The 14,360-nt window shown below is 38.8% G+C and overlaps 1 protein-coding gene across 3 annotated transcripts in view; it reads left to right on the plus strand.

The window, feature by feature from the left end:
* Nucleotides 1-14,360, plus strand: part of glceb (glucuronic acid epimerase b) — a 54,801-nt gene that overhangs the window by 13,723 nt on the left and 26,718 nt on the right. For 2 of the 3 annotated variants that reach the window (XM_031290133.2, XM_035999784.1), the window contains exon 2: nucleotides 10,047-10,147. The gene's annotated coding sequence lies outside the window, so the exon portion shown is untranslated. Of the gene's footprint in view, nucleotides 1-75; nucleotides 131-10,046; nucleotides 10,148-14,360 lie in introns of all 3 variants that reach the window. The other variant, XM_035999783.1, reaches the window with a different exon arrangement.

A 14,360-nucleotide genomic window follows, 5' to 3' on the forward strand; every position in this document is an offset into this window, starting at 1 on the left:
TCATTTGATGCTTCTGTGATATGACTTATTGCTGGAATCCAATAGGGGAAGTCTTTCCATTGGCTTCTTTTGCAGAATGAAAGCGGAGTTCACTACAGAGAGCACCACTGAGTCTTGACAGGCACCAAGGGTATTTACTCAGCTTCCAAAAACTTCCAAACTCTTTTTTTTTTTTTTTTACTTTCATCTTGGCTTCCTCTTGCAAGCTTGCCTTTGACGCCTCCCACTCCAAGTATTATCCTTTCATCCTGTTTCTTCAGTTAAGAGTTGGAGTGCAAAGCAGGAGTGGCTCTCAGAGACGCTTCATTTTTTACGTTTTTCTGTTTGTACTGCGTTTGCGCACTGACTCCACTTGCACCCCCAGAGTCTGTTTGTGCTTGTTGCCTCACCCTTTAACTTTGTCACTCTAACCTTTTTTGTAACCGTGATCTAATGACTGAATGCAAAAAGTAGTGGAAGTATGTCGTTTTATGGAAAATAGTCTCTGCATGGGAAAGAAGAGAGCAAACCGTGGGTGTACAGCTGCATCCAATCTGGGCACAAAAAGGGAGCGACAGCCCCTAAATATATGCAAAGTACCACTAAATAACGTCAGAATTTACTGTCTATATCCCTGAACACTTGTGACGACCACAACGCATCTCCCAGCATGTGATGCAGCCCCACTGAAACACTCTTTGTTTGCTAAATCCAGTGTGAAAATGTTTTGAGAGTTGGGAGAGGTTGGCATGGGGCCTGCGCTTTGAGAGAATATGCCTAGCATTGGTGACTAGATTAGGCGCCCAGGTTTGTGTCTTTTTTTGGGGGGGGGGTGAATTAAAGATCTTTATTTTGGCAATGCAATATGTTGTTTTCTGAGGCCTGTACTACGAATCAAGATCAACATGCCCTGGATTTCTTTCAGTTACCCGGCTTCACCTAACCTAAGAACCGTGGTCCCGCATAAGCTGTGTCACGACGGTGGTTATCAACTTGTTCAATCACTAGGGTTTCCCAATCCGCGCGTTCACATAAAAGAGGCGGTGTTTGCACAGCACGACCAATCGCAAACATCTACCACAGCCGCATATTTTACATAAGAAGAGCAAACCATAATTCTACATAAATATGAAGAACACAGACACGGTTTTATAGACAAAACGCAATACAGTCGCTGCTTCCTAAAACAGGAGGAAAGCCAGCAAAAAAATAGCCGACGCTGTAGATGCATAAATCACAACGCTTATCAATATCACTTCCCCATCAGTCAGGCACAAGATCTGACCATAATTACACGTGTACTTTCCATAAACTGTCGTTGCTTTAGCCTTTTATTTCAGTTGCAACCCTGGCAGTGGTAAGCGATCGTGAGAGCAAATAAAAAAATATAAAAACATAATTCAAACTGATGTGTGCATTGGCAACACACGGCTCAAGTAGCCGACAAATAGCCTATACGTAATTCCCTCCACTGAAAATCTATATCTTTCATAAAAAATACCCATAACGGGGTTGATGTTTTAACTGTTCTGAGCGCACCTCTTTCTCTCTCTCTCTCTCTCTGCGCACCGAGCTCCACCTGAAGAATGGTGACGCCGTTATCAATCGAGTATTGATTGGTCAGTAGGCGGTGCTTTTACACCGGTTGATCGCTATCTCCAACATAACCTGCTGCCGAGCAGGTTAGGTGTTCAGCATAAGTTACCACGGCGATTGAACCCGGTAACAAGTGATCCACCGTCGTGATACACAAAACCCTGGGTTGAACCTGAAGTTACCTCGTTAACGCCAAATCTTGCTTCATAGTACAGGCCTCTGGTCTATTTCTTTGATTTAATTAGACAAGTATTAATATAGAAGCATTGTATTCTTTCATTGCAGTTCATAATATGTACTGGGGTTGCACGATATTGACCAAATGTGATATTGCGATATCGATTATGAATATTGCGATATCTATATTAATTTCGATATTTTTAAACATATGTAGAATTACAAAAGTTATACATAAAAATCAATTCATAACAAATACAACACAAGGTTTATTTCAACTGACTGTCAAATTGGACTGGTACAACATGAATAAATAAATAAATAAGGACCGTGTCTACAGAACAGGACATGTTTTACTGGTTGTACAGTATAAAATAAATAAATAAAGAGAACAGGATACAACTTTTCTTTTGCTTCTCTGATTCGTTCCGTTTTGATGTCTCTATCTATTTCTTCACTTACACTGTCACTCTGTTGAAATATGCACACACGTGGTACGCTCCATAGGGTTTGTCACGTAGTGGACCCGTGAGCTGACGTGCACTAACATGTGCAAGTGGCACGGTAACTGGCCAATGAAATGATGATTATTATAGCGTTTCAAGCGGGCTCTAAATCAAACACAACTAAGCCACACACGGACAGGACGCAGTACTCCACAAAATGTTTCATACTTATTTATATAAATATAATATAATACGATATAATATTGCGCAACGTGATACTGCGATAACGATATTGAGTTGATATATCTTGCACCCCTAATGTGTACCCCAGATTGTCTCAATTTAATTGCTTTTGACGGGTCATTATGAATATCCAATGAGCAAGAGTTTCAATTATTTTTAAAAAGTGGATGTTTTATTTAACATTTGGTATAAAACATGCAAAATTTAAATTCTTTTGTCTCCTTTTCAATGACATGTTTAAACTTGTAGATGTAGCGTTTTTTTGGTTTCTCTTTGTACGCACACATAACAGAGTGGACCACACACTGGAAGACAGCACCTGGAAAAAGAGCAGGCTTCATTTATTCAGCAACTACCTTTTGTACTGAACTGTAATTGAACTGCAGAAATAAATTCATTAAGAGAAAATTATTTTAGAAAATGAATTAGTTTGATAACTAATGAATCATTTAGGTAATATTTCAAACAAAAATCCCAAGTAGCCTATTTCCCCGGTTTTAGCTTCTGAAATGTGAGGATTCGCTACTTTTCTTTGTCATATATGACAATTCATCGATTAATGGGGGTAACAAATTTGCAGATTATCAATAAAATAAACTGTTAGTTGCAGCCCTAAACTCTAATTGAATTTATGTTGTGTTAAATCTGAAAATGTGTACATCACAGTGCCTCTGGTGTGTGTGAACAGGCAGAGTTGATGAAAAAGTGTGATAAGAAGATAATGATCACATCTTATCAGTTCGCTCCAGGTCTGCGAGCAAAAATCACAATTACTTGAGCTCTTCACTTTGCAAACTGAATTCTTGGATATTGCTTTGGGCATCAGATGGTCAACGATGGCTGGCACCGGGGTGGCATCAGTGGTGCGATCATTCAGTGTTTGGCCAGCCAATGACTCCCCAGAGAAAATGGATGTGTTATGAATACCCAACAGATGGGTCTCCATCTCTCTTTTTACCCCAACTACAAGTCTTGATAGATGGCTGCTTGTGTCAGGATGGCAGCAAATGAGGAGCGACTAAAATAATGAATGACCTAATATCACTTTGAGTCAAGCTGCAGTAAAAGGAATATCCTCAGTCTAATGTTCAAAATGCATTCACAGGAGAGAGCCATAAAGTTGATGTTCATGATTCATATGCAAAGTGTCAACTCTGTTGCGTGAGAAAGGTCGATTAAATGGGACAGTATGTAAAGGCTATGAAAATGGTGTCAGCACAGTGCTAAGCTTTGAGAGCCACATGCTAAGCCACCTTGAAGAGGAGCTGGAGTGCTTCTTGGCTTGCATTGCCCTTGATAACACAGCCTTAAGAGATTATTTCTAAAATTAATGCTTGCCTGGTTCAACTTCAACTTTAGAAATTAAACTTCTGTCTATGTCTGACAACGTAATTGCAGTTTATTTAATTATATTAGCCAACAAGTTTGGTTTCCTGTTGTAGTGTTTGTTAGCAATAATTTATACCATGGCCACAGAAGGTGCTCATTTCTGATTAAAAGATGTAAGGACTTATGTACCCTTTTATCAGAACACCTCAAACAGTCCAACTCCTTTTTGCTTTTAAATTTTTTTCGCAACACACTTACACTAAGGAATGTTAAGGAAAACTAAGGAAGTTTTGAAAACCAGACAAAACCATATTTTACACATATTGTTACAATCAAATAAAAATACAGTAAACTGACCAAAATAATCACATTATTTAAATTTAATCATTTAAAGTTTATAAAAAAAAAAAATTAAAAAAAATCTATCTGCAGGGTTTCCTCCAGGACATTGGTGAGCAGAATTGCTAAATCAGACAGATCCTGATGCATTGCATATTTCATTTTAAACATGTAGTTACAGGATGTCAACACTCATCTCACTTATTAAATACATGGCCTTTTCTGTGTAATGTAGCACCACAACTTGTCTTAAACAGTATTAACTAAAATTGAAATGTATAACCTTCATGAAGGTAGGTTTCTTTGCCGGACTGTCTTATAAGACTTGTTAAGTACCTAAAATGTAATTATTTCTTCTGACATAACAGAGAACACAATAAAACACTGTGGGGTAAACTATTAGGTTTTACATTCTTTTATTTGATCTGGAAACAAAAGTGTGCTGACAACCACAAATAGGCAACACACGTTTTTTTCTTTTCTTCATGTAGTTGCTTTAAACATATGTGCATTTTATCAGATAAATTGATTATCTTTGTTGCACGCAGAGGCTACTAAAGAGAGAGTCCTAATTGAGAACCCTAATGGCACATCCACACTTGCAGAGTTTAAGTCAAGTCAAGTTTATTTCATCCATAAAAATGGAAATTACAGTGCTCATACCCACCTTAATGCCCATAAAAAATAGCGCATAAATACAATACAATAAATACAGTACAGAAATTTATAAAAGTGTACGTTTAAAGTGCTTGTTGTGCTGTCTGATAGTCTGAGGTATAAAAGAGAGAGCATACCGCTTAGTTCGTGTCACAGGAGGCCTTAACCTACCACTACGTTCCATAACCCTGCCAGTCAAATTACCATGAAGAGGGTAACCCGGGTCCCTCGTTATTTTCTGTGTCATTTTTGCATTTTTTGTCAGACGGTTGTCATCCCACCATTTTTCCAGCCCTTTTAGTCACTCTATCAATCCTGGCCTTCTTGGTTATCCCAGCATTCCCACCCCAACCCAAACAGTAATTCCAAACAGTACAAAAACATTCTCACCACATCCGTATTCACCTTAAAGGACTGCAACTTCCTCATACAGTATACACGTGGACTTAATTTTTTCATCAATAAGTCAACATGATCAGACCATGTTAGCCTATCATTAAAAACAATGCCCAAATATTTGTATGTGTTCACTCTTTCTATTACCGAACCTTTGATTTCCACTGCCTCAGTTGGCATCCTATTTCTCCTGTAATCAATTACTAATTATTTAGTTTTCTTAACGTTGAGTTCTAGGAAATGAGTGTCGCCATAATCAACAAAAGCTTTTATCTCATTTTGATAGTGACTATAGTCATCATTTTCAATTAACCCAATGAGCGCTGTGTCGTCAGCAAATTTATAACTTGACAGCTTGCCTGCTGTGGACGGTAGTCTGCTGTATAAATGGTAAAAAGAAAGGGTGATAAAACAGTTCCCTGAGGTGAACCTGTGTTTGTCATGATCTTGTCTGACTTTACTTCTGAGTTTAGCTTAACAAATTGAGACCTGTTATCTAAGAAATATAGAATGAAAGAGATAAATACACCTGGAACCTTCATCATCAAAAGCTTATTTACAATGATGTGTGGTTGTATCGTGTTGAATGCTGAGCTAAAATCATAGTACAGAATTCTCACATACCGTCCCCATGCATCCAGGTGAGCATAGACACTGTCCAGTTTACAGACAATAGCATCCTCTGCCCCTCTCCCTTTCTGATAAGCAAATTGGTGGAGTCAAGATAATGCCCCACATGAGGCTTCAGACTATTTAACATGATTTTCTCACATACCTTCATAGCTATGGAGGTTAGAGCCACTGGTCTTAGATCCTTCATACACTCAATGGTTTTCTTTTTAGGTACTGGTATAATGCAATATTGTTTCCATAAATCAGGTAACACTTTGAGAGAAACAATAATTAAAAATACTTGAAAAAATGCTTGCTAACTGAAAAGCACAGCCTTTTAATACTTTTGGAGACAGTCCATCTGGACCTGCTGCTTTGGTAGATTTCAGCCTCATAAACATACCATATACCTCCTGCTTGTTTGTTTGCAGGGTATAGTCATCATCCTCTGTGCTCCCAATCATTTACTTAAGTCTTTGTCTTTCATCAGAGAAGTCTATTTTGTCAAATCTATTATAGAAATGATTTAGGTTATTAGCATATTCCCTTAACTAGGATCTGTTCACCTTCCCTTTCCCTGCATATCCACTCATTAACCGCATTCCTTCCCAGACTTTTTTCATATCATTCACTTTAAAATAATTTTCTGTTTCGCATTTATACCGATAGTTCTTTATTAATCTTTTTCAGTGTATTCTTGTCTCCCGTAGCAAACGATTTCCTTTTGTCATTAATTAGCCTTTTAATTTCAGCATTCATCCGGGGTTTACAATTTGCATATACCTTAACCCTCTTTTCCTGTACAACCACATCATTGCAAAAATGTATATATCCACAGACGGACTCAGTAAGTTAATTTATGTCCTTGGCACTATTTTCAAAAATCGCCCAGTCCGTATTTTCGAACGAATCTTTCAGCCTCTCAGTTGCGTCTTTTGTCATCTTTTTCCCCGTGATCGTTTCCTTTTTGTGCCACTTTACGAGTGGGATATATTTGGGACAGAGCAGGATCAGATTATGGTCCGCTTTGCCCAAACTTGGCAGACTTCTGGACATATACGCATCCTTGACCTTAGTGTAACAGTGGTCGAGGACCGTTTCCCCCCTTGTGTTGCACTTAACATGTTGGTAGTAGTGTGACCCACTTGACTTGACGATGCAATGGTTAAAATCCCCGACACGACAAACGCGGCAGGCGACGCAGACTCAATCCTGTGCACGGCCACTTGTATCTCCTCGGCCGCCTACTTAGACACATTTCTATGTGGCACATAAACTGCCATCACAACCACATGTGAAAATGAACGAGGGATATAATATGGGCGAACACTGACAGTCAGTATCTCAGAGTTTGGGGTACAAGTATGCCTCTTAATGGACATATTATTTGGGTGACAATATTCCTCATTCACATACACCATAAGTCTGCCGCCTCCTTTCTTCCCCGAATCCACTGTTATATCCCCTCGAAAAGCTTTAAATCCATCCACCGCCACTAGTTCATCAGCTTGATTTCTGTTGAGCCAATTTCTGTAAAGACCATCAAGCTTATTGATCTATATTTGTGGAGAAACAGGGCATTGGCTCTTAGTTCATCCATTTTATTCCCAATCGACTGCACATTTCCCATAATCATAGACGGAATGTAGGGCCGACATCTCCGTGATTTAAGTCTCTTTAAAACTCCGCCAGATTTACCTCTCTTGCGTCTTGTTATCTCTTTCGGAAACTCTTGGAACTCCGCCACGGTAGCCGGTGACCCACTCCGCCATTGTTCCAGGCCAGCTCCACTCCCTTTCAATTCAGCAGAGGAATAACAAACTCTCACGGCATAACACCCTTGATTGTCCAAAGACTGCAAGAGGTATGTGCAAAACAGCAACAACCAGCACTTTTTAATGTCCATCGCAGATAAAAAGTCTAAAAATATAAAAGAAAATCTAAATCTTAACACAGAATGCCTGTTATTTTGAATGGCCACAAAACTGGTATGTATAGATTAGTGTGTTATTCTTGATCTGAATCTGATTTTGGCTTCTGTACAAGTCGATGCCTGTGCAGCCTCTCAACTGAGATGCTTCTTTAAGCAAGAAAACACTATATCCAGATGTTCAGAGAGAGGAGATATCTAGAATGAAATGTTGCCTAGAAAATGAATTGATGGCAGGAATGGTGCAGGATAAGCTCCAGGAATAATGAGCTGCGCTAGGCTGACGGTAACTCTCATTTTCTACTTCTCACCATCTGCCTGCAGCACACCTGTCTCAAAAGAGCATCAGTACGCCCATACAGTACTCAGGGAATATTGATTAAGACGGCTGACATTTCTACTTCCTTTTCACTCTGTCTGGGTACAGCCTGTGCCATCTTTCAGAGGAAGGCAGTTTACACACCCACACATCCTCCCTTTGTGCCATCAGAGCATAATTATGTCAGAAATATTGAATGTAATTTGTTTCTTAGACCTTTGACAATATAGATCATGATATGCAGGATGTAGCTACTGGGTTTAAACATAAATTGCCTTAAATAATTTGCTTCTCTAGCCAGGCTTGGGGTACAGTAAATCTGATAACAGACAAAAAGCTGGAAAGCTGATCTCTCTGCATCTTATGTAGCAGACCAGCTGTAGTGTGTTAATGGTGAATAGACAGAGTTTTGGTTCAACTAGCCACTGGCACTCTATAATATTTGACTGTCACGTTCTTCAGGTCTGGCTTTAACCTGTAGTTGAGAAAGAATGATAACCGCAAAAATGTATATCTAAATTAAGTTTCACGCTTTGACTCCTGTAACTTATTCTTAATTCAATTGCATTATTTTGTAAGATATTAATGTTCTCTTGTCATATGTTTGGCCTTCTGTCTGTCTACTATGCAATGACAGAGGGAGCTCAGATGGTTTTATTTCTACAATATCTAATTTAAGTGCTTTGTCAATAAGCACATTTCATAAAAAGATCAATATTCGCTCTTGATGTGGCGATTTAGCACCTTCTTTAGTTTAATAGCCGGTTTCAACAGGGGCTAGAAATACATTGGTGAGATTAATTGCATTGTAAAGTATCCATGTCACTCTCAGCGCATTTGCACTGATAGATTGGTTGTACATTAATGACCCTGCTATCAGAAAGCCTATAAATTAATCATGGCTGCAATTACAATTATGTATTTGTTTCCTCATCTAAATTTATAATATCAGAGTCTGTGGAGCATTGATTTAAGGTTATAATTACCTACAATGAAAAAGAATTACAACAGTTGATAATTGATGGATAATATAATAATAATATAATAGATAATAATTTCCCTCAAACGTTTGTATTGAAAGCTGCTTAGTGTGCAGGAGCAATCACTCATAATTTACCTCTGGAAACATTTAGCCTGTTAAAGGATTTTATCTGAAGATTGTGGAGCCTGCATAGACCAAGATGTTCAGATTACTGAGGAAGTCATTCTTCTGCATGATTATCTAATCTTTGTTAAATTGTGTCAGCCATGTGAATATTTACCATGTGGCAGACCAGCAACCTGTCCATTGTTTCCAACTTTCCCTCAATGCAATGTCACTCTCCACTATGATGTGACCCAGAATAGCAATAAGCACGCATTTGAAATTGATGAAAATGAATGTGGTTGAGTAACAAATGTTTTGTCGGTGGGTTGGAGGTAAAGAGCAACACAGGCCTATAGGGAAGTGGTTCCCAACCTGTGAGTCAGGTGGACCCACAGAGGGAGTCACAAGATGAATCTAGGGGTCATAAATTGGAGTAAAAAAATAATAAAACACAAAATTCTACTACATGTATAGTTTACCTCTTAAAATGACTCAAACGAAACAATCAGAGAAGGGAAAACGACTTGAATATTCAACTGCTCCCAACTCATGGACATGCAACTTGTGACGAGGGGGCACAAGTAGATATGGCTTTGAGTTAAGGATCAAGACTAAAAAAGAGAACCAGTGTTCTAAGGGCTGCTATCCTATCTTTTAGTCTTGTTTAATGACAAGTGATAAGACTTGAGTAATCTCATCAAGTTTAATCAAAGTTTAAAGGCTACTTAATACATGATCACAGATGTACATCTGTCATGAAGAGAAAAGACACACGCATTAATTGAAACAGCATGAACCAAACCAGTGAACGACGATATCTAGAAGTATGTTTGTGCGTGTATATGTTCATTTTCAGACTATTTTTTTTTTTTTCCATACACTCACATACTTTAAGCCACAATGATGGAATTCCACTTTCTCCTCTGTGATGTATAGATGCTGAGGAAACTGAAAGCAGAAAATTCCTGAGGAGGAGCTGTGGAAAGACTCGACAGGATGTCCAGCCAGTTGGCCGTTTCTTTGTGAATGGATTAGAGGTCAGTATCAATAGCATTACAGTCCTCCAGTCAGGGGAACATACATTGATGATCAAGGTCCTCACGTCCCAATTGGTAAACATGGATTTCTCGGCAACGTCATCACTGCTTGCGCACGCAACCGGGGGGCAGAAAGAAGACGTGTTTCGTGTAGCTAGTAGTAGTAGCAGCATAGTGTAAGTCAAAATGCCAAGGAGTTGTTGCGTGGTAAATTGCACAAACAGAGCCAGTGATGGGTGCCTGATGTTTAACATAGGGGGAAGCATGCTTTTGCCAAAAACCGGCGGAGGTTATGGCTTCAAGCCATAAGAAGGGCAGATTGGGGTCATATGTAAGAGTCAGGCTCCCATTGTATCAATCAAAAAAGTTGCAGCTTGTTCAGTTGTTCAGCTAAGTGATATCTACCTGTCAGGGCTGTAGTACTCGAGTCCGGACCGTAGATAGTTAAAGGTCCGTACTCGAGACAAGTTTAGACCATAGGTTTAGACTGCTAGCTAAAGTTACGCCGATGTTTTGCTAACGTTAGCGCAACAGCGTTAGCCTAGCCTGCTAGGTAAATATTACGACTGCCTTTGGAGTTTCTTATATCTGCATCCACCTTGTCAACATAAGACCTGTGACGTTAGTGCTCCTTTTGTACCATAATGTTATTGAATAAAATATTAAGCTTCGCTCCTACGAGATAGGTGGGTTTTTATTACGTTACACACAAAGCTAACTGGCTATAGTTAGCTAATGTCCGCTAGCATATAGGCTAACGTTGCCGAGACAGCGGCAGTAGAGTTTCGGGCGAGCTAACAACAACAGTGTTGTCGCCCTCTCGCCCGCAATCAACCTCTGCTGCTAAAAACAGTCAACCTGCCGTGATGTTTGAAATGGAGACACACATATCGTACCTTTTGCCCGGGAATCCTGGCCATTATTTTAACACATAAACCAACCATAGGGGTACACTCAGGGGTAACCCTGCTGCTAACATTGGCTATTACATTAGCCTAAAACGATAATTATAGCCATACATATATATCACAGTAACACTGCAAAATTAAAGACAGACAAACAGATCCAACTAAAATCACGTTTATTGAGTCAGCAGTTAAATACAAACAATAAGGAAAGCTTAAATACTTAAGGTTGTTGCAGTAGCGGACCAGCTCACCAATCTGGCTTTCTGCCCCTGGTATGCGCACGCACCCTGTAATGTTTGTAAACAGGAAACCCGTCTATGCACAGAATATATATTTATGCTAGGGCTGCACGATATGAGGAAAATATGCAATAACGTTGTTGAATATTGCAATAGCGAGATTACTTGCGATAAATAAACGGTTGTTAAAGTGCCCATATTATGAAAAAAATCACTTTTTCTGGGATTTGGGGTGTTATTTTGTGTCTCTGGTGCTTCCACACGCATACAAACTGGGAAAAAAAACACCCATGCTGTTTTGAGTGAGATACTGGTTTCTGAATGTATCCTGCCTTTAGTCTCAGGGTGAGCTGGTCAAAATCGGCGGGGCCGTCTACGTCATCAGCCGAAACATTTGGTGTGTGCTAACTACTTTAGCTAATACCACATCAGCTAGCTGTTTCTCCAACTTCGGATGCTCGTATATCCACTGTGAGAAAACGCTTGTATGATGAAATGATTAAGCATAGCGGCTACAAGTACCCCTGAGCCCTGCATTCCTCCCTATGTCATCACTGAATTATCTTTGACAGAATAAGGAAAGATGTAGCGCTTTGAACTAACTATGGGTTCATAAGCTTGTATAACACGAGTAATTGTGTGTGTGCATGAAGAGGCACACACCATACAGCACTGTTATAATCTCTGGATAATGGTACACCACTTCATACCACGGCTGATATTTGAGACCGCTATGTCACATGGTCAGTTTGTTATGATCATTTGTGTATTTTTAAATCATTAACAACCACAGTGAACATACTTTATTGAACTTGTTATTTTCTTGGAAACAATGTCGATACATATTGCACAAGTTATTGTACAATTTGTTTGACAATCAAGTTATAAGAAGTAATTGTATTGTTTCAGTTATGGAATGCTAACCTTTGATACAAAAGAGTTAAGGATGGCGTTTGGCTAGTCGCACAACTTGGCTGATTTGTAAGTTGTTTGGTAAACACTAAGCTCACAATGACAAATTAAGAGGGGCTGGTCAATGCAGAAAAGCAAAAATATACATATATAATTGTGTAAATTGCTTCTAGTTAGAAGGCACTTGAGTAATTGTCTGTTACTTTTGTGTTATAGTACTCAAAGGGGTTAGGCTGCAGGCTTCATGTCTACTTCATTAACTGACAAAAACATGAGATGCAGTGTCATTAGAAAGCAGTGATATCTGACAACAAGATCATGTTGCCCAAGCACAATCAATAGGGACTTTTAAGAAATTGGGGACTATCAAAACCCCAAACCCACAATGGATGTGCGGTGCTATTTCCTCCCTAACTGCTGGAGTTGGCACAGTTCATATCCTTGTTGCAGCACTTGTATACCTTGTGCACAAAATTCTACTTTTAGTATGATTTGTTACTTGGCTTATGCATCCTTTTTTAGATCGACATTTGTTTCTATGATGTTGTAGGACAAGGCAGCTGGCATGACCTGCCTCTAAAACGATGCAGAAGGTCTTGTTTATACATTTCCTCTCTTGTCTCCTCTCCATTTGATCATGAGTTTGCTTAATCCCTCAGTAGGCATCAGTTATAAGCTTTTTGGTAATGACCTGCTTAATCCTCCTACTAGAGATAAAACGCACAAGCGCATTAATTTTAAAGCAGTTTACTCACTTCTATGCTGCATCCAAAGAAAGCTTTATCATTGAGCAGTGATGCAAGTTTATTTGTTGGTCTGTTGTTTTGGTGAAGGTTAGCTGAGCATCTGCCCCTCTTTTAAGCAATGCATGAAGAAAGGTCACCGTGCCTTACTTCAGGCCTGGAGCAACACCAAGGTTTTGGTCTTTAGTGCATGTTTTACAGATTCATGATGGCCCAATGGATCATACTCAAAACCAACTGTGTAACTGTGTCACTCAGAATCTATTTTCATAAATGGTTAATCATTTAAAGTTATTTTTCAAGAAAACATTCTCTGGTTCCAGTTTCAATTGTGAGTATTTACTGGTTATTTTGTCTTATGTTATAGTAAACTGAATATGTTTGGGTTAGGGGCTGTTGGGCAGTATAACAAGTCATTTGTAGACGGGATGTTTCTCTATTTTCTGTCATTATATAGACCAAACAATGAATCAACTAATCTAGAAGATATTCTGAAGATTTGGTTATAATGAAACTAATTGTCAGTTGCAGCATTGGTGTCTTTAGATTTAGTGATTCCCGTTGCATGAATATGCAGATCTCATTTGCTGTGGTTATTAAGTATACTTTACTAACAAGCAGGTTCATTTAAGACACAAGAGACTTACAGTTGCACCTCTTTTAAAGGCTCAGCTACATCTTGAATGTAAAAGTTAACTACTCCATAACTGACCTCAGATCAGTGCTGGCTTTTATATTTGTAACTCAACGTTGTTTAACAACCTTTAAGTTCTAATGATTTTTTAATTCCTGGGATCAGTCAGTTGTAGAAATTTAGTAAATCATGCCTGGGAGGGAGTGTTAACATATTTCGGTGACGGACAAATCTGTTTATGTTGTTCACCAAAACTCTGAATTGTTTGAAATGTATAATGGTACAAGAATGTGCGCATCAAAAAAGAGATTTAACTCTACTCACATACTAAATGGCTGTGGGATGAATATGCAATTGTATTTTTCCCCTGTCAGTTGTTGCCTTGAATTCACCTTAATCTGTCAAGCATGAAATACTTTTATCCCCCAACAGGATTGTCTTTAACCTGCTGTCCAGTTGCATCTGTCTTTTTTTTATATATTTTATGTCAGCGTAGTTTTCCTTCCAGATAAAAACAGTGGTCTTACCAGAGGGATTATATCTATACAACACTTTCTGAGTTGAGCTGATAACAAGTGGATTACACAAAGGTCTGTGCATATCTGATAAGCAAGTCCTGATACCTAAACAGTAAAATAAAAATGATGCGTGCTACTGTTCCAAAGCTTTTTCTGATATCCATCACTATGGTTAATGTCTGAAAACAACTTGAAGGTCAGCTGAATAGTGTGACCTTGGTTAGGGAAAGATTGCCTTTTATGGTCAAATAAATAAAGT

The sequence above is a fragment of the Sander lucioperca genome, chromosome 3, assembly GCF_008315115.2.
Source record: "Sander lucioperca isolate FBNREF2018 chromosome 3, SLUC_FBN_1.2, whole genome shotgun sequence".
NCBI lineage: Eukaryota > Metazoa > Chordata > Actinopteri > Perciformes > Percidae > Sander > Sander lucioperca.